The sequence below is a fragment of the Halichoerus grypus genome, chromosome 1 (assembly GCF_964656455.1).
Source record: "Halichoerus grypus chromosome 1, mHalGry1.hap1.1, whole genome shotgun sequence".
In the NCBI taxonomy this organism is placed as follows: Eukaryota; Metazoa; Chordata; class Mammalia; order Carnivora; family Phocidae; genus Halichoerus; species Halichoerus grypus.
The window spans coordinates 140,679,452-140,701,088 of NC_135712.1; the positions used below are offsets into that span (position 1 = coordinate 140,679,452).

Below are 21,637 nucleotides of genomic sequence, written 5' to 3' on the forward strand. Positions count from 1 at the left end.
CACCTGAAATCTCTCCTGTTCTTTTTAAATTTGCAGGTGGGGATCTGTGAAGATGGTTGCCCAGTCACTTATTTTGTCCACCTATCCCTCTTAATTCTTTTCAGACCATCACAGCAACCAAAGAAAGAAGGCTAGAGGACCGTTGAGGCTGGATCTGTGATTCCACATTCCCCAGAGATTTCTGAGAGAGCAGGTGCAGAGCTTCCTTCTCACAGTCATTGGACAAGGGTCAAGGGATAAGCAAGAGAGAACGTGGTTTGCTTCACATTAAATATTGAGATTGTCAAGTTGATGACTTCCAAGATTTTGCGAGCAGCCCACATCTCCCTCCTTGCTGCTTTTGCTCTTTGTAGGGTCCCCAATCCTGCTGACTCCATTTCAACATACTGTTTTACTACGTGGGTAAGCTGACTGCCTCACAGGGTTGACATGCAAAAGAAGAATGCCCCTTGTACTATAAGAAACTTGAGAAGAAAGGACTCATTCTCATATCTGAGGAGAACTAGCTCATTCATACCTGATCTATTAGTATAAAAGATATCCCTTTCTGTTCACTCATGGTTTCCCACTGCATGGGAAACTCCAATTGCTTAATCTCTACACGTTACTGAAGGAGTACTCAACAGTGACTAGAAAAGCAAAATTTTATCTCAGAGAGGAAGACTAAGCAGACTGTATCAGGCAGGGTGTACTAGACTTTGCTGCAATAACAAATAACCCCCAGAACTAAGTGGCTTAAAATGAGATTAATTCTCACCCATGCTACATTTTCCCTGAGGATTGGTGGGAGGGCTCTTCTCTATGGCATCATTGTTCTTACTACAAGGCTCAGGACGATAGAAAAGCCACTAATTAGGACAATGCTTGTTGCTGGGATAGAGAGAAAGGAATGTTAGGAAGCATGCACTGGCTCTTACAGCTTCTGCTCTGAAGTTACACACCATACTTTTCTCATAGTTTAATGGCAAAAGCAAGTCACACTTAACTTCTTGTGGCAGGAAGTACAGTCCCACTATGTGTCTGAAAAGAGAGAGAACTGAATGAAGTATCTGTGAACAACCAAATAAACCAGTTGAAAGGTTTTGTTATTGACATAGAAATAATAGAATTGACAGATGCAAACTTTACCAAAAAGGTCAGAAGATTTTTTAAGAGATACAATCAGAATCCCCAAATTCAAGAATTAAGAAAAAAAATGCTTTGAAAAATTAAGAATTCAGCATATAATTTGAAAGGAGAATAATCTCTTCTGAAGATGAATTAGATTCCTAGAAGAACAATCATAACACAGAGCAAAAATACAAAGAGGTAAAGATACTGAGTAAAAAAATACAAGAGACATAGAAGGCAGTTCCAAGACACTTAACTTGCAAAAAAAAAAAAAAAAAAATTTCCAGGAGGGGAAAAAAATGAACAGATGGAAGAGGATAATAATTTAAAAAGAAGAAGGAGATGAAAAGTTTCTTAAGATAAAGACTTGAAATTTCTGTTTGAAAAATATAATCCAGGTCCAGGCTAGTTTCATGAAAAAATAAAGTATGTGTGTGTTTATATATTTGTGTGTGTGTGTATACATATGTGCATGTACATACACATACGTATATCTATACATATTTGTACACATATATAAATACGCACGTGCATGTAAATACACCCATGAATACATGTGGGTGTGTGTACACTGGAGTTATAAATACATAAAGGTGTATGATTGTGTGTATGCAGGAGAATACACGGGTATATATGTATGTTCTATATCTCCTAGAAATTCTGGAAGGACAAGGAGACAGAGAAATTTTTCTAAGCTTCCAGAGGGAAAAAATTTCTTAGTAGGGAAAGAATCAGACCAGCACTATCCTGCAGCCATTGAAGCCAGAAGTCAGCGGGATGTCGAGAGGCTATTGAGAGAGAGGAGTGGTGTCAGGAATCTCCACAGAGATTTCATTCACCAATCAGAGAAAAGACAAAAATAGTCCGACCTGCACAGCCTCAGACTGTAATCTGTTCTTGGACTATATCTGTGAAAGTGCTTGATGAACTAATATAACCAAATGAAAATTGAACCAGATTGGCATTTCGAGACTGGGGAGAACAGGAATGAACAATGAATTTCACAATATATAGTTAAATATTTATTCATCAAAATAGCTCTACAAAAAAAAAAAAAATAGCTCTACAAAGGTGCTATTTTTTTTTTGCCCAATTTATAAATGGGGAAACAGAGACTTTGAGAGAACTGACTGGCACTCAGGATAGCAGAGCTGGGATTCAGGCAGAAGCGATTTGAGTGTGGAGCCCATGCTGTGAATGGCTTATCCATGTGACTTCCCTTGATGCCTTGGCATCTCAGTCTGTTCTCAGTCTGCTCTAGCAAAATACCACAGACTAGGTGGCTCTTCCCATAGTTCGGCTATTGTGGACATTGCTGCTATAAACATTGGGGTGTATGTGCCCCTTCGAATCACTATGTTTATATCCTTCAGATAAATACCTAGTAGTGCAATTGCTGGGTCACAGGGTAGTTCTATTTTTAACTTTTGAAGAACCTCCATGCTGTTTGGTGAGAGGACACAAGCATTCAGACTGTAGCACTTGGTCAGGGTAGAACTGCTTGAGTAAAACCAGAAAACCAAGAGTTATCAAAGAAAGACACATTTGTCAACAAAACGTGTTTGACAAAAGATACCAAATACAGAACCTAAATATCAAAAAGAAACTAGAAACACATGACAGAAGTTTATGTAAGTAATGTGACCAGACAAAATGACATAAAAAGTAAATAACTAAATAAAAGAATGGGCGAAGTGTATAAACAGGCCATTTATAGAAGAAGGAATGCAAATTGGCAATAACTTATAAAAATATCCCTCACCTCATTTGCAATCTAGATAGCCTAAATTAAAACTACATTGGAACAAAAATTTTCCACCTTTAGGACTGGCTGCAATGAAAAGCACGTATAAAATTTACCATATAACTGATGGGACTTTGTTATATGTATACTTTCATATGCTTATGGTCACAGTATAAATTTATACATTAAGGAAACATAATGTGGTCACATTTATGAAAATGAAAAGTACACACACCCAAGAAACCCATTGGGTAACATAGTTCTATAGCAACCACAGCATATCACATTAAGACATCAGTGGACAGGTAAATGTTTAACCACTGGTTCTCAAGAAAGAGAGAGGATGAAAGGAGAAGAGGAAGGGAGGGAAGGAAGGAAAGGAAAGGAAGAAAGAAAATCTCTCCTTTGTAGCACCTGCCACTTTCCATGCTGTAAATACTCCCACCTTGGCCAAGTTCGAGGTACGACTGTGCAGGGTTGGGAAAAGATGCACACAATTGTAGGGGCACACTCGTAAGATGTGTACCAGAACCCAAATTACAGTATTACTACGATCTCTTAACTTTTTCTTCTGTAATCTCTCTGTATTGTTAGACTTGTTAAAAAAAAAAAAGCATTAAATACTTTCGTAGTTTTTGACATTCTTATAAAAATTTTTTAAAAGAGTGTACTTCACTAAGTCTTATACAGGTAACCCATAAAATCTTTCAGTATTTTTAGATCTGATTTATTGAGTTCTGGAGTCTCAAGCTCAGTCAAGTGCTCCATTACTATTTTCTCATCTATTAGACATTGTAAAGAAGTCTGACAGCTCTCTTAATAAAATGAATCTTCAGCACTCCAAGGTTGGCAGAGGAGTGAGAGATAACTTCATTGCTAACCTTGCAGGATCTGTGTGTGATTGTATTAAGGGAGTGGTCAGGTTTCCCTTCAATTTTAATGTCACCATAGTACAAGGCAGAGACCATGTTTGTCTTATTCTCCAGAGTTGCCAAAGGGGAGCCCAATTCCTGGCACTAGAGAATTAATAATCAATCAGCTAGTAAATAAACACATTTTTCTCTTCGCCACCCTCAGCCCTTTTTGTTTGAAAACTATCCTGATAGAGAAAATAACAGCAAAAGAGTCGTCAAGCTCCTTCTCTGCTGTGAACATTAACTATACTACAGTTAGCCCAACTATCTCTACCCATTTTCCTTTTTGCCTTGAGTTTAAAAGAAAGACTTATGGAAGAAAAAGGTGCTTATGTTTCTTTATATTTTTCTAAAAAATTTTTGCTTTTTTCTCTGCTTTAGCCTTACCCTTTTGTGTGCATCTTTCACATTGCACATTTTTTCTGTCTTCATACTCACCCTTTGAAAATAGAAGCTCGTCAGCAAGCTTTCTCTGAAGCCACTTGGTTAGTGTTATCATTTAAAAATCTATTCCTGTTATGTTCATTTGGATCTTTGTATTATTGGAATTTCTCCTTTTAACAATCTCTTACCTCGTTTGAGCCATCTTCCTTCTTAATTTCTCAAGCAATGATGTCATAGTTCTATTTGCTTTGGACTGATGAGGAAAGAACTTATGGTTTCCCAGCATCCTTAGCCTACTGGACGTGGCTGTCACTAGCTATTGCACTGTTTTCCCCAGTTTTATACCTGTCTTTGTTCCTTACCTCAAAAGCCCTTGTGCTGTAGTATATGGGACAGACATTTCACTGTTTCTTCACAGTTTAATGATGTAGGTCGTGTTTGCTGAATGCCCACGACATGTCTGTGTCAGTGTTGCCTATTTTATTATGAGCTCCTAGGAAAAATAAATGTCAGGATGTCTAATATAGTGCAGTTCCTGTGGGCACTTAAATGCTGTATGTATTTGTGTGCGGTGTATGTGTGTAAAGAAAATATTTTATTTACATGTTTTTAAAGGAGAAGATCTGAAATAGGTTGGTATTTAGGTAATTCCAAGTCCTTTAAAAATAGTGTAGTATCTGTGAGCCTTGTGCAAGGGAGCAAATCAGCAGGTATGGAGGGTTATGGAATAAACCTCAGAGTAATGTACAGTGTGACTCTTTAATATCATTGTAGAAAGTAGAAATTTTACAAAGTAAAAATTAACTGTAAGAGTGTTTACAAACATTGTCATGTCTCTAGGCTGCCTGTATTATCCTTTTTGCAAAGGCCATGAAGAGACAAGGAACCAGGAAACAGGGAAAGAGGGAATATTCTGTGTTAAGTAGTCTAGCAGACAGGAGAGATGCATTTTTCTGTTAGTTTCAATGCTAGAGAAATTGAAAACTTACATATGAGGGAAGGCCACATGGAGTCTAGACATAATGCTGGAGGCTAGATGATTTTGAGCAAAGAACCCACCCAACACACACACACACACACACACACACACACACACACACACACACAGAGACAGAGAGAGGGGCAAGGAACTCAGGATAGCATGAGACCTAATCAAGTTTGTATTTATGATCATGCTTAGATTGAGTAGTGACTGATAACGGTGTAAAGTTTGTAAATGTAACGCCTCATTGTACTTAGGTGTTTAAATTTCTTTTGCTATTGCTCTGTGTATTGTTTGACTAAATATAAAGAAAGGTAATTGTTTTAATAAACAGGTCTATTTTGTGGGGGAAAAAAAAAACTTTACCTGAGTGGAATGATGATACTATTTATATCTGTTTTATTCCATGAAACCATTGTTAAGCCACTATACCGCTCAACTGGCAACTGAATATCTGAATTGTATGCAGTGTTTAGGAAGAAATAAATAGCCTCATTCTATAAAGCCATGCCTATAAAATGACAGTAAAACTTCATTGTAATTAGCTCTTACACTCTGATTAGGAACATATAAACCTGCCAAAGAATCTTTATCTTGAAATCTGTGGCCTACACATTTCTGTTGTCTGAGCTCAGGGGACAAAGCTTCAATCTCCAAGGAATCTGGGATTATTCATTGAGTTACTGTCTGCTTCACTTGCAAAAATGGACATTCTCTTTGTCCCTTGCCAGATTCCCAAGGGGACATGAAGAATGAAGTCTTTAAAGCTCTGCAGAATATATATAAATAATTGTTTTAATTGAACACTCTCCTTGGGCAGACAAATAGGCCCTATGATTTGACAGGTTCCTTTTCATCTCCATTACCTATGATGGAAATGCATAAATCCCGTTCTAACCAGCTCATATGTTAATATCTTCAACAGGATCCTGATAGATCTGCCAACCTAGATGGATGTGATTTCTAACCAGCTTCACATTCCAGCTGTGTAACAAACTAGAAGGGCAAGGCAGATCCAATTTGGGCTTTTCACTTTGCCAAGCATAGTAATGAATTCATCTCCACTTTCTCCTGTGAGAGCACTGAGAAGAATTTTAAAAGGCTGAAGTGTTTTAAAATGATGACCAGACATGAATTTGAGACATAATTCAATTACACAAGTTATTACGAGGACACCTACTAAGTGCAGGACATTCTACTGGGTGTTCACTAGGGCAGATGTTTCCAAATGCCAACAACACTCAGTCTCTTCTCTCAAGAAATTTAAAATGTAATCAAGGAGATAAAGGGGTACATACTTAATGTTAGTAAAAGCAAACTGTGACGAGCCAGAGCATATTACTAAGGGGAGACTAACTCTGATAGAATCAGGCATAAGTGTATAGAAAAGATGATTGGAAGCAAGCCTTGAAGAGTATAAAATTTATCACTGTTGTTATTTCTGCAGTTCCAAAGCTAAGGACCTACCTAGACAGAGGTAAAAATGGCTACCCAGCATTGCCATGTTTTGAATGAATGGCCCTGAATGGGTCGGGTCAGTGTCTGACCCCCAGTTAGTATTCATTTGTCTTTAAACAAGTGAGAAACAAGGGAAGCATGAGAGAAGAAGCTGAAGGAAAGAACTCTGTAAGAGAAGGACTGAGACTCCCTATGGGTCTTCCAAGAGTGTGGTTAAACGGAGACGCTATGCATGCTTACCAAAGACCTTCTGAATAGACTCATCTCACCGTGGTGCTCATGGAGCCTGGGTGGGAGCTTGAGAGAGAAGGGGAGATTTTAGAGCCTTAGATCCTAAAGGGAGACAGGATGTGAAGGATAGGTGAAGGAAATGGGAGTGGGATCAATGAGAGAAAATAGGCAATGAACAAATTTTAACAAATGGGGCCCTATTTTCAGGCCTACATTTAAAGGGAACTTCATATTTTAGGAACTGTCAGTTTTGTTGATTCCTTACAATATTGTCTCTTACCTTGGTTTCCAAACATTTTATGCAGTTTGCTTTCATAGAAGATAATGCTGAATTCCTGAGTATTTTACGCCTTGACAGTGTTGATATTCTTAAGCCCTGTTTACCCAAACAGTGCCTTGGGATAATTTTGTTTGTCTACCTAAATAGAATAACATTCTTTTCCTGCAGACATCAAACATATTACTGCTTGTGATCATAAAGGCTGTCGGTTTCAGGACTGTCTTGGGAAAAGAAAAAAATTCTAATTTTATATAATTAATCAGAATGTAGGTCACTTCATACAGTAGGTTTTTTTTTTTTTTACTTTTTTAAGAAACTGAGTTGTTCCTTTGGATTTTACGTAATAAAGTCTGTTTTTTTTTCTTGCCCCTTCTCCCTATGTCAATAAATTAAGACACCGTCATATCAACTTCATCAGTCATTAACAACAACAACAAAAATAACACTAACCTATTGTTTTATATTGACTATATTGATGAAATTAATATAGAGAAAGAACACTTTGCAAGCCAGGAGTTTAGTGGAAACCAGAGCTTCATGGAAAAGTTTGCTGGTCAGGAGTCAGGAAACCTATTTCTTGATTCTGACTTTGCTACATACTTGCAGAGATTGACTAGTGCCTTTCTCTCTGAATCACTGTGTCCATGTTGGTAAAATTTAGGGTTTAAAAGCTTGTTTCATGGTTACAAATAATAATAACAACAACAGACACTATTGAGCCCTTATTCTGTCAGACACCAAGCTAAGCCCTCTGCTTGTACTATCCCACTTAATTCAAATGACATCTCCTTTGAGGTAAAATCATTATTACCTGTATTTTCGGTTGAGGGAATTGAAGGCAAAGTGTATCGTGGTCTAACATACTAGGCATTGCACCGAGTGCTTTTCATGTAGTTTAGCCCGTTCTAATGTGATCCTCACAACAGTCTTACATTCTAGCTCCATTTTATAAAGAAGGAAATGGAGACTCAGGAAGCAAAGTGATTAGTCCCCCCTCTCCCCAAAAGACCATGGCAGATCCAAGAGAAACACACAGGTTTCCTGACACCGAGGCTGATATTCTTCCACGGTACCCTGTTTACATTGAAACTATTGGAATTCAACTTTTTTCATGTCTATAATTTTTATCTGTCAGAGAAACCTAGGAATTTGGCAACTTATAAGCCAAATCTGGCCCATCAATGTGTCTTCTTTGCCTGCATGGTAATTAAAAAATTTATAGTTGCCAACATTTTAATGTCAGAAAGCTTCCCATAAATAATCTAGATTTCTGGCTTCTTTTGAAAAATGGAAAGATCTGGCCTCCTGAGGCCCTGATCCTTCCATGGCAAATGACCCCTGGAGCTGAATGGTGTGCTGTCAAGTTTCACACAGTGCCCACCCAGCTCTCTTCCTTTGTCTGTGTTTCCTCCAAAGTCTTTGTGTTCATAGGAGTTTGTGACTTCTGGAATAGATTTCTGCTTCTCCAAAATTAAGGAATTTGAAGGTTTGTTGGATAGCACAGCAAGTTGAGGATCCTCCTTGGGTTCTTCTCACGATAGCCATGCCATAGGAGTGAAAGTCATAGTGGCGTGGTTTCTCTTTTGCAGGGCTTTTCCAGACAGAGCATTTCTTCAGCATCAGTGACATTTCAAAATCAGGACGGCAAGCTGAATTGTCATTGGCTCTGTCACCGTTTGGGTTTGACGCCGGCACCTCTTATGTTTGCCCTGGTTGAATAATCTGTTTGCATCTGAGTAGACCACACACAGACAAGTGTGAACTCTGTTTATATTGAACTTGGTTCCTCTGGGTCACAGCTTTGGAACGGTTGATAGGTTGGAAATTTACTGGTATAGATGTGGGTGCAAAAACTTCACTTAAACCCATTTTGGAAGCTGACCTGAATAACCTTCTTTGAGCTACAGTGAAAGGGACATTCTCATTGATAGCTCCAGTGGATTAGAGCAAATGCAATGAACATCATGTCTGAATATGAGATGTTCAATGTCATCAAGACATTTAGTGTTCACATTTTATAGATGAGACAGTTGAAACCCAGAGTTGTCTAAAGTTACATTGGTTGGGGAAGTACCTATTATATATCCTCAGCACCCCTCAGTGATGAGCAGAATTCCCTCTTATTTCCTGGATGTCTCTCAGGCAAGTCAGCAAGCTCCATTTCTAGAATTCTTGAGGAAAGACAAATGTACCCATTCTGTTCCCATTTCCTGTGAGCAGCAGTCTGCAAAGGACCAAGAGGGAAGGGATTAAGTTTAGGAGACTGAAAACTCCTAGGTCTGCTCTGGGACCAACTGTAGGGGCTTCCTAGGGCCTCTTCCCCATTGTGACAATCTGGCAGAATCTTTGCAGTACCGATCTCAGTGACCTGTATATGTAGATTTTTTTGGCATTTAAGATCTTGTTCCTAGCCTCCATCTTCAACCAGTGAGTTAGAGGTAGGAGTGAGTCAGGAGTAAATGAGGAAAAGACTGGAAGCCCTCTAGGAGGAGACTCATTGGCACCATCTTTATCTGGGACACTTCTCTGAGACCTACCCTTGGAAGCCTGTGGATGCCTAATCCAAGTTGGGCAGCTACAAGGAATCTCCTATTACAGTGAGTACCAGAATTTCTTATTAGAAAAGATAGGAACTTTAACTCAATCTCCAGCACTGTGCTAGGCATTATGAGACTTACAAAAGGAACATGTGTGAAAAACAGCTTCAGCCTTCAGGGAGTTCATACTGCAGGTCAAGGGCATGCATAAAGATGTTCAGAAAGGAGCTTCTAGTCTTCTTTGATGCACTGACCAATCAACGTCATAAAAACACTTCATGATAAATAATCCCTTGTCCATTCCGGATTCATAACACCCGGAAACTGTCAAGGACAGATGTAATTTTGGGGTAAAGGAAAGGAATTGCTATAAAACTAAGGTGGGAAAATGTTAAACTGCAGTAGACTACAGTAGAGACTAGGTGGGATCAGAATTGACTTCAAATAAGCCACCCTTTAATATTCAGATACATCAGGCATTAATAAGGCTACCATGGGGTCATGTTTAATATTATAACTTGCCTCAGGTTACATAGCCAGTGAATGAATGCAAAGTTGAGCACAATTTGGGAAAGTATAGAATATTTTCAACGTGACTCCTAAGGAAGTGCTGAAGTATTCCTTCTGTGTGGGTAAAATCTTTGGCAATCTGTGATATCATTTTCATGCTGTAATGGCACTCGTGCATGCAGGGAACCCAAGGAGTCAATAAGCCTAATGGAAATGTGTTTCCTTTTTCCCTTCTGCCATGACTCTCTGTCAGTAGACTTGGAGCTTTGAAGGTGACTGTAATTAAGCATTCATTCCATTGGCATTGTACTTCTCACCTGTGAGAAAATTGAGTAGTGTGTTTTTCCCATAAATAATGTGCAAAATTCATCTGAATGGACGAGATCATCTAGAACTTCACTCTGAGACTTGATAGCTCTGGTGGTTGTATCTATGTATCATGTAAATGATTGTTTCCTGAGTGATTCTATCTGGATGACAGTTCATTTCTTTGTAGATAGGGGCAGAAGTTAGAGGGAGATCATTAAAGTACATTGTGTGTACCTTTGTATTTGGTGCTTAGAAGTCTCTAGTTGTCATTGTGCTTCCTTTCCATGCCCTTCTTGATTCTGACTTCTTTCCGGCCGTTATGACAGCAATTTATTATTCTGTTTGCAGTTCATTTCTGGATGAATTACCTATTCCTCTGTCCACTTGTCACTGTGGCTTCTCCAAGGTCCCATGTGGTGGGGGGTGGGGTGAGCAAACCAGTCTAGGCTGTGTAAAGGGCTGGACTTCCTATTCAAATTAGGATTATTTTGAGAAAGCTGCTGTAGAATTAAGTTTCCTCAATCAGCAGGACTTATGTAAAGCCATATGTTGGTGTGATTTCCTCAGATAAAGCCTTAGAAATGTTCTTTTAGAATCCCTAACTGGTAGACAGCTGCTGTGGGCAGGCCTGTCCTGTGGACCAGGAGCTGTGGCCAAGCCTCTGAGGTGCTGAGCGCATGAGGTTTCCAGTGGCTATTCACTCTTGAGGCACTAGACTCAACCAGGAAGGATTGAAAGGATTTTATAAGGAAATCTCTCAGCAGCCAAGTTGGGGATATGGAGTGATCTGTTTAATCAATACCTTATTTGGATTGTTAGTTGTAAAAGGCTTAGAAAATAATGCAACAGAATACTCAGTTCTGAAATAACACTGAGTGTCATTTCACCTTTCTTTGATTCCGAAGGTCCTTTAGAATCCTTGTATCCTGAGAGAGCCAGTTAATAAAGATTTGAGGTCTAGGATGTCTGATAAACCATACTTTATTCCAGTTGGGAAAGTAAATATGTAAGTGGAAAGGGCATAAAGGTCTCCTGACCCAGGAGGGGGATGAGAGCCCAAAGCAAAGGTAGGGGTGTTTGTAGTTAGGGGTGCTTGTTTTTATTACTGTATGCCTCTGCTAATTGTCCCCTAAACCTTCACTTCTGGAGCATAAGATGGGTAAAGATAGGGCTTCCTTTTTATCTGTTTTGGTCCCTTACCTATTAGTACCCAGTTCTGTGATGCATTTTGAGGTGCTTAATCAGAAGGCTACTGATTTTCAGCAAAGGCCCAGAATTTTCAGGAAAGATCTCCTGGGGATGGACTTGACATTGCTCTGTCTTGGTCATCTAGCTCACTTTGTCTCTGACCGGACTCTCACTCAAAAACAGGCTAAGAGAGCACATCTGATGATGCAGCATCTCCCGTCCTGTGGCTAGAGGGCTGAACACGTGCCACAGGACTCTGGTGTCCTGACTTGGTGCCCTGTCTCAGTGCCAGCTTCCAATCTGGGTTTCCAGGCTCATCCTTCAAAGGGTTGAAAATAGCATCACAGTTTCCTTCTCTTAGGAGCTTTCTCACCTTTGACAAGCCCCTGGGACAAACGGACCTGACCTCTGTGGCTTCTTGTCTGTCAGCCCTGATTGAATATTCACTCTGCGGAGCATCATGCCACGCATTGTGGAAAATTATAGAAGAAGGAGGTGATGCACTCCTGGCCTTTGGATGTCTTATCAACTTACAGGAGAGACAGAACCAGCACAAAGCAAAATACATGAAAATTCAAATGCCAGCCAGACACATATTGTTCATTATTTATAAATCCAATTAAAGTAGCCTAGGAACACGTATTTATGTTCATGTATCAATATGTACATAAAATTAAAGCATTTGCTGAAATGCCTTGAAGTAACTGGAATTGGAAAAAGATGGTTTTCTTCTGCCTAAGTTTGGTTCTCCAGGAAAGACCCTGAGACAAAGATTTAGAGCAAGTAGTTTATTTGAGAAGTTTCAGAAACACCACCAAGAGGAAAGGGAAAGGAAGATAAGAGATAGAAAGGCAGCCAAGAAAGGGTGTGTTCCTGAGCCAGCTGCAGATGATGATGGACACTTATGCTCAAGCGTATGGGGAGATAATGGGGAACAGCTAAGAACATGCACCTCACCAGTATCGCCTGGACTGTATCAGCCTCGGGTCGAGGACTCCTCTCAGGATGGGTTAGCCATATATTCCTGGCCTGCCAGGCCCAGACAGATAGTTTTTTGGGGAAAACTCTCATGCAAAGAGATGCAGCTAATGGCAGTTGGAGGTTGGCCTTGGAAAGACCTGAGGGGTAAGAGCGGAATATTGACAGCCTCTGCTGCATTTACAGGTATTAATGGGAACAATGGCTTGGAAAGGAGAGGAGAGAGAGGTTCTGAACATTGAGGAAACCACTGTCTATGAAGGCCCGGATTAACAGTGGGTGACATTGAAGCCAGAACCCAGAGGCTTTCTCATGTGAGTTCCTCAAAGGAGTGTGGTTCAAGTGACACAGGGAAACAAAACAAAAAAAAGTGACACAGGGAAGAAGGTACCAGCTGAAGCATACTGAAGATGGAAGGTGGTTTGGAGTCTGAAGATCCAGGTTGTGATGGCTGCTCCGAGTTTGGATGCCCGGTGTTCTAGTAGGCATATGTTGGCTGCAGATCATGTTGGGGCTAGCCACACTGTGGATGATAGACAGTCACTGTATCTGTGGCATGAAGACCTGATTCATCCACAGGGATCAATGCAGAAGAATGAAAGCTGCCTGTGAGTGGAGGTGCTGTGAGTCAACATGGGCTTCTTCAGCTCACCTAGGTTGAAGAGGCAGGTGGTGACCAACAAGCAGTGGGGATTTTATCCCAGGTCTCCTGCCATATTTATAAAGGGTAAGACTGACAGCATTGTTGGGGAAGTGGGGAAAGGGGTGGTCATGGTCAGTGCCTCTAAAGTGGTTCTGATATAGTCTCCTCTTGTATTGCATTGCATTGCATTGCATTGTATTGCATTGCATTGTATTGTGTTGTGTGTACGTACCTTCTCTGGCGAGCTGGCAGATGGGGGCAGTTAAGCTTGTCAAAGGCTGCAGCATTGCAGAGGGCTCTGGTTCATCTGACATAGTTAGTTGTTGATGTATTGCTACAGAAGGTCTGCACCCTAGGCTTTAGCCAATGCCCCTGCCAGGACTCCCATGTGTTGATCTTTGTTAATGGAAATGTCCATGTGTTTTACCTGATTTTTAGCTGCCCTGGCAGATGTGCCCAGGAATGAGCTCCCAGAGATTGCGCCTCAGGGGTTAATTACTCTCTGATATATCAAATTATATGATTTGATGTGCTCTATTCCTTTTTTTCTACTCTGTACTGACACGCTGGGCAGAGAGGCTCTAGAATAGAAATGCCAGGATATGTTAATAATTTATTGATAGCTTTTATGTGGGGGAAAACCCCCTGTAAGACATGTTCATATATTCTTATATACACAGTAACATAGCTTGTCCATGGAAGAGGGAGAGGAAGAGTGTATCAGGTTGGATCTTGTCAGGAGACAGAAGCTAAACAAGTTACTTTAACAGAAGGAAATACTATGAAGACTTGTATGGGAGGGAAAAAGTTTTCCTCAACTCCTTCAGGGTCTCTGCTTCTGCCTGAAAAACAAACTGACAAGGACAGATTAACAGGAGAAAAACATATTTATGTAGTAGAAATGTTACGTGACATGGAGCCCTCACAAGGAAATGAAGACCCGCCACACTGGTTAGAGCTGTGAGTTTCTCAGCGAGGCAGGATGGAGAGCGGGCCGTTGTGGGGGAGTGTGATAGGTCAAGGACTAGGAGGTAAGCATAGTAACCTGGTGGAAACTTAGCAAGGCCCTTGGTTAGGATTCCTCTAGGTGTCCCTTTGTCTTTAGAGATGAGGACGCTCCTTTCCTCCCAGTATTGAGAGGCCACCTCTCCCAGGAGCGCTTTGTGACCTGTTTCAGGGAAGAACAGTGAGAGGGGGCAGAGGACATAGTGACCTTACTGCTTCTGCTGTTTCCTTAGACTCCAGTTTAAAATATTCAGGAGGCCAAGGTGGCACCTTTTGGATGGCGTTTCTTGAGCCTCATCACTTGTCAACTAGGTGTTGGACAATCCAAGAGGTGCAAAGGGACACTGAGCTTCACAGAGGTCATACGCTGCAGGAAGCAGCTGTACGTCGAGGGCTGGGGGAGCCAAGGGAAGAAGTTAGGATAATGAAAACTTAAATACTTGGATGATGGGCCTTGCAGAGGGGGAACCCAGACTTCCAAGGAGGGGACACTGGACAGCTAGCTGGGCTGGGAGTACAGAGAAACTGCAAAGTGGAAGCAGGTGCTCTGACTGGATCCAGTTGCTGTTGCCAGGGTGGAGTCATGTGACTTGCTGGAGTCACGTGACAGAATAGGAATCCTGGAAGGAGCCAGCGCCGCCCCCCCCAACCCAGCAGGGAGCCTGTGGCCCAGGAGAGATGTGCTTTGCAGGGTCCCAGCCCCAGCACCATGAAGCAGGGTGAGTTTAGAGGTGAAACACAGTTAAGTTAAAAACTAACACGGAGAGAGAACATAAATGTGTGTATACACACAAAAGAGAAAGAACAAGAGAGAAAGGGAGAGAGTTCATGCACATTTGAGTATGAACTGAATGAGAACAAGAATGTAGCCAACCTGGGATAAGGAGTGTTGCCACTTGGCTGTAGAAATAATCATAATAATAGCCTGCACAGAAGAACTTGGTGCAGGGAAGAATAACATTAAGGACCCTTATTTAGCATGGGGTGGGGTGGTGATTAAGTTCTAAAGTCAGGGCATTAGGGGAAAATCACATATAAACACTAGAATCACACACTAAGACTCTGAGAGCCTGTTGAAATGAGAAAGCATTTGTATTGCTCATCTTGTGCTTGGTCTGTGACATACATGTGCATCCTGAGTGGAATGCAGGTGGAAAACCTCTCCCCTGTCCCACTGATATTATTACTTTCTTCTGCTCTCTTGCCGAGCATGGAGAGAGGCATTCTTCTAAGTTATGAGTATGTGTGCTACAGCTTCCCCTTAAATTATACCAGGTATGTGCTAAGCACTTTCTCTCATATGCTGTTTTATGTGATGATCACATTGACCCTAGAAATGCTATTATTAGGCCTCCTTAACCAAAAAGAGATCAGATGCACAGGAAGGTTGACTCATGTGCTGTGGGCACAGCCAGTGAATGAAAGAACCTGCATTTCCAACTCAAGTGTATCTTGCTCCAATCCTATGCTCTATAATTAGCATAGTCCTGCTCCCCCCCCCGAAGGTTCTGCCCTGACTTTATGTCTAGGGCAAATCATGTCATCTCTAACATCAAACTGAGGGGCCTCTGCAAGGTCTTTAAGGAACAGTTGACCTGCAGTGTCCAATATGGCAGCCACTGGACATGTGTGCTATTTATATTTAAATTAAGTAGAATTAAGTAAAATTTAAAAGTCAGTTCCTCATTGACACGTGAATCAGTTCCTCAAGTAGACCCATTCTCAGGAGCTACTTATGGCTAATGACTACCATCTTAGCACAGAACATTTCCATCCTCACAGAAAGTTCTGGAGTACATCCACAGTGAGTGAGAGCTTGATTCTCTACCTAGTTAACAAACCCAGCTCTGTATCTGACTGTTTGTGCATCCATGGGCAAGTTCCTTAACCTCTCTGTGCCTCAGTTGCCACATCTGTAAAATAGAAATAGTCAAGGCAGCTCCTCACCGGGTTCAGATGAGATTTAAATAAGACACTATTTGTAAAGTTCTTAGGATGGTACCTCGCACATCATGGATTCTCAATACATGTTACCTAAAAGGGGAAAAGGTCTCTTAGCTCTAACATGACGTGATTTTCTAAAAATTCCACTGTTACTATTTACCTTCTGACATTTTTTTTGAGGAAGAGAGGAAGAAGTTTGAAGCAGGGGAAGGAGTATCTTGATAATTGATATTTGGAGTGCTTCATGGGGTCAGGGAATCCTACAATAACTCATAAAATTATTCTATGTAATATTCATTACTATAATTCTTACCATGTACCAGGTTTTGATCTAAGAACTTAACACATACTCCCTCACTGAATCCTCCAAACAGGCTTATGTTCTACTTCTTCCATATCCTCATTTTCAGTACCCTCCACATTTTACCACTTTTCTGGGTAAGTCCTGCAGGAGTGGGGAGGAAAGAATAAGGTTCTACCAGGGGTGCCTGGGTGGCTCAGTCATTAAGCGTCTGCCTTCGGCTCAGGTCATGGTCCCAGGGTCCTGGAATCGAGCCCCGCCATTGGGCTCCCTGCTCCGCGGGAAGCCTCCTTCTCCCTCTCCCACTCCCCCTGCTTGTGTTCCCTCTCTCGCTGTGTCTCTCTGTCAAATAAATAAAATCTTTAAAAAAAAAAAAAAAAAGAAGATTCTACCTTTATAAAGAGAGTAGAGAAACCAATAACTGTCAAGGGTATATCTCAGGCTAGATATTTTGTGTGTTTATCTAATTTAATGCAACAGCCCTGATATTTTCCTCATTTTATAGATGTGGAAATAAGCCAAAGAGGTGGTTAAAATTAGCCCAGCATCACACTGCTAGTTCAGAGTAAAAACTGGGAATCTAATGTAGGCCTAATTTCAAATCCCACATATTTTTCATGGCATCTTGATGTATATTAATAGGGAAGATAATATTTTTGCATGTTCAAGTATAATACAAGGAAGAAATAAAAGAATATAGGTAAATTGCCATAGGAATTAAGAGGAAGAGGGATTACTCCTAGTCAAGAGGTCATGAGTCTTCCTTGAAGAGGCAGCATCTGAAATGGAGCTTGAAAGTTGGTAATATGTTGGCAGGTGGTATCAGGGGCAGAAAATTCCAGGCAGATGGAGGAGCACAAGGACAGACTGGCAGGATGAGGATACCATGAATAGTTTGCAGAAGGGGCCAAGGATGGGGTTCTGCCTGGGTGGGAAGGACTCTTTTGTCACCGACATTCTTAGAATCGCCAGTGCATGGTCATAGTAAAAAGTAGAGTAACTCTTAATTTTATTATTGATTTTAAATCCCCTACAGACACCGTGCCCTCTTTATAATGTGTGGCCAGGACAGACCACTCCCACCGGCCCCTACTGTTCGGTATAACACTGGTAATTGGATGTGTTTGGATAAGTTCCTCTTTCTCTGCCTTTCATGGTAGCACTGCAAGTTCCTATGATTCTCAGCCTGTATTCCTCAGTGGTGTGCAGCCTACCCCATGTTCCAGGGAGATAGGTTCTACGAAGGACAGAGGGGTAGCCCTGGACTTCCCATGAGTTTTGGGAAAGGGGGGTGTCACAAGTGGAACCAGGTGTCTGGCACACTTCAGGTCTGGAGTTCTCCTGACCCAGGCATAGAAACTTTCTTCAGGATCTGGATGATGCTTTAGAGTCAATGAGCAAGGCTAGATTGAACCAAAGGGCATGGACCACGGGCCTGGAGGAATCTTCTTAGAGATTTATCAGTGGGTGGGGAGTTGAGAGTTTGAAGTTGAAGACTGAAATCACTAAAGAGAAGCCCAGGTGGTTGTTGATACCCCTCCTACCCCAACCCCCTGCCCTTTCCCCGACCACCACCCAGGGGCAAAGGAAGATGGAGGACCTCCTGCTAATTTTCAACTGCACTTTGCTCTCTGTTATGTAGTATTTCAGTGACAGGATCCACTCAGGAGAGTTGGGGCAAAGCTGGCTGAGGTTCTCAAGGAGCTGAGTTTTGAGTTCAGGTGCCCGCGTGGCAGTGGAATGATGCTTCCTGACCTTTCAGACCTTTGAGACCGCTGGGCGGTCTTAGACTTCACCTGGAGCCTCCTGTCCAGGATGTGACCACCTAGGGGAATTCCAGGGAAAGGTGGCAGGTAGAGTATCCTTTCTGAGTTTTATTCTCTCTCGTCCTCCCTTCTCTTCTTTCCATGTGTCTGTTACTCTGTTGTGTCTCCTTCTCCTCAAGATTCATAGATCAGTGATGCAGGGGTATTTATTTTATGTTCTTGTCAACAGAGATATCATGGACTGAAATGTGATGGGTACCCCAATGAGCTCACTACAAGATCTCAAAGATTCCAAGCCACTGGCTGCTCCCAAGCATAAAGCCACCCTTCTGGAGAGGCGGCAGGAAGGAAGCCTGGAGGAGGTGAGGAAACATCACTCTTCCCTCTGCCCTTGACTCCATCGGCCTTTAGCTGCAGATGGTTGGGCCCAGGCCTGATGGGCTGTTTCCCATGTGTCCTTCCACAGGCTCCACTTTTGGCCAGAGGACAGACCACCTTCTCAGGTCTCTGGGGGAACTGCTGAAGGACAGTGAGGGAGATGTTGCTGGTCCCCAGGACAGAAACACAGCAGCTGGAACCAAGAAGCACCTGGAGTGGGACTCAAGCCCAGCACCCCTTCATACTGAAGCTCTTTGAGCTGCATGTGGTTCCTGATTGGACTGTTTTTGCTTTGCCGCCACCTGCATAACACTGTTCTGGATGCTTTTGAATTACTGGCTTTCTTTCCTTTTTTCCCCCCTCTGTCTTTTCTTTTTTCTTCTCTTGGCCCTGAGAATTGTAAGAAAAGAATTGCTTTAGAAAGTATAATTCTATTGCTGAAATTAGCCTTGTTTATGAACAAATTCTGTCCCTAAGGATTTTCTGAATTGCAATCCCAGGTTACCTTGTAAATGGGGCTGCATGATTTGATCTGTGTAGTACTGATCCTTAGATTAAAAATACATTTTCTTTCTTTCTTTCTTTCCTTTCTTTCTTTCTTTCCTTTCTTTCTTTCTTTCTTTCTCTTTCTTTCTTTCTTTCTTTCTCTTTCTTTCTTTCCTTCCTTCCTTCCTTCCTTCCTTCCTTCCTTCCTTCCTTTCTTTTTTTTCTTCCTTTCTTTCCTTTCTTTCTTTTTTTTCTTCCTTTCTTTCCTTTCTTTCTTTTTTTTCTTTTTCAAGTTTTGGATCCAGGTAATGGCCCGAGTCACATTTGCTTAGCTACTGAAATGATCTCAATGTGGTATCGCTTGGAGTTGAAATATAATCAAACATATATTATACCTGGGGCTCTTGCACGCTATTTGATATATATGTTACACTACAAAGAAACACAAACCTTGTAGGTTGAAATTTAATTCCTATCTGATCCTGCAGTTAGAATGGTGGAGAAATTATAAATATCAAAAGCGGCTTCAAGCACCCTGAGGGAAAGCTAAGCAACAATAAGTGGACAGTGCCATTTTCCAAGGCAAAGCAGGAATTGGAAATCAGGTGACCTCGTCAACAGGGTTGCTCAGGTCTGTCTGTGGATCTGCTCAGTTTGGAGGAATCTGAGAGCAAGGCCTGCTTCTGTGTTTGGGTTTACGGAAATTGTGGTGTCTCTGGCTGAATGCTCTGTAACTGTGCCTGCCTTGCAATAAAACACCTTTGGTTGACTCAGCAACAAGGTCTCTGTCAATTTCCTGCACCACTGTGTCCTCAGTGCTTTGTCAGAAAGTCCAGGGTAGACCTTTGAGTGGTTGACCTGTTGGAGATCGCAGCTGGACGCAGCTTTACTGCTCTTTTGGGAGTGTCTCCAGAGCCATCTCTTGTCTCCACGCAGGGTCTGTGTGTGTGTGGTCAACTTCCCTTCCTCATATTATGGTCAGCTCTAGACCTCTCTAGTTATGGTGTAGCCCAGGTAGGCCAGGGTGCTGCCATCTCGTTCTGGAGCCCCCATGTATTTCTCTGAGACTCTAGAACAAGCTGCACACTCTTAGAACTTCAATTTCCTCACACACAACATGGGAATAACGATCCTTCCTGTAGTTATGGTCGTAAGTGCCTGTAGAAGGACATCACGTGGATGACACCGTACACGTTGTAAACATACTGGGATGTGGCGGCATTCCATAAATGGTGATCCTTCTGTTTGTTAGCAAAGAATTGAAAGAACACTCTAAGTCCTTATGGTTGACTACATAGTTGACTAAGAACCCAGTAGCCTTTGAGTAGCATCTTAGGCCTCCTTGCTTTAAAGCCATTAGCAAGAAAGGTGAAGATTCATGGGACAGAAGTCAGGAGAAGACAATCTGGAGCTCACTACCTTGACCATGTAGCCAAATACCTTGATTCCTCCCTCGGGGCAATATGGCAGCTGTTACCTCCTTCACAGAGACAACACTTTTGCTTTTATAGAAAGTGAAATCTACCAGGCACATAGATGTAGGAGAGACCATCTCTCCCACTTGTTTGCAGCATTAGGCCCATACCATCTGAGGGCAGGCGAGTCTCTCTAGATGCTAACAGAGAGGTCTTCTTCACCATGGGGGAAGAATTCGACCCATCTCAGGCCTCATCAGACCGTGTCTGCCACATCAGTAGAAAGCACTTTTTGAACCCCCCCCCCCCCCCCCCCGCAGTCTCCAGCACCACACCTGAGATTTCTGGATGACCAACATGTGAAGCAAAGTCAAGAGCTAAGATCATTCATTTCATGTAGGGTGGCAAATAAAGTCGCTCTTCTCTGGTTACTATGGTGTGTGTTATAGTCCCACAGATAGCCCTGGACTTCAAGCCATGCAGAATAGAAAGAGCATTTTCTACTTTCTACCTTGGAGTCATTAAAACCATAATAGTAACAACACAAAAGCAGGTAACAATTACTAAGTATTTACTTTATACTGGGCACGGGCGCAAAGCACTTCGCACGTTGTGGCTCATTTAATCATCACAACAACCGTAGGTACTCTGAACTCCCATGATCTGGATGAGAAACAGGCATGAAATTGCTGCGTAAGTGGGCCAAGCTCCCCATTTGGTGAAGATCATAGCTGTAAATCACCAGGTCTGCCTGACTCCAAAACTTGGGTTCTTTACCATTTTGGTCAGCTGCTTCCTCACCTTGGACCCAGTGCCTGTCTGCTTTCTTGGCTTCTTACTGTGAACCTTACCTTTGGAACTGCATCATCCTTATTTATATCTTGGGGCTATTAATTATCAACTTTCCTACCTGCTTCCCACAGTTACTCTCTAAGCTCTTGGCAAATGTATGCCAACTAATTGTAAATCGATATGAAAAGTAAAGGTGTTCTTCTGGATGGGGTCCAGGTTCAACCTACCTTATGCTGAATTCTATTTCTATTTAGCATTCAGAGGTTTCAGTGCATCTTATCC

At 41.8% G+C, this 21,637-nt stretch overlaps 1 protein-coding gene and 1 long non-coding RNA gene across 18 annotated transcripts in view; both read left to right on the forward strand.

Annotated features, from left to right (window-relative positions):
- The window catches only part of RBMS3 (RNA binding motif single stranded interacting protein 3), a 1,332,425-nt gene that overhangs the window by 140,230 nt on the left and 1,170,558 nt on the right, over positions 1-21,637 (forward strand). The window lies entirely within an intron of this gene.
- On the forward strand, positions 3-19,928 carry LOC144381895 (uncharacterized). Its single transcript, XR_013448024.1, has 4 exons — positions 3-402; positions 18,161-18,371; positions 18,514-18,646; positions 18,751-19,928. It is a non-coding gene; the product is annotated as an uncharacterized LOC144381895 (long non-coding RNA).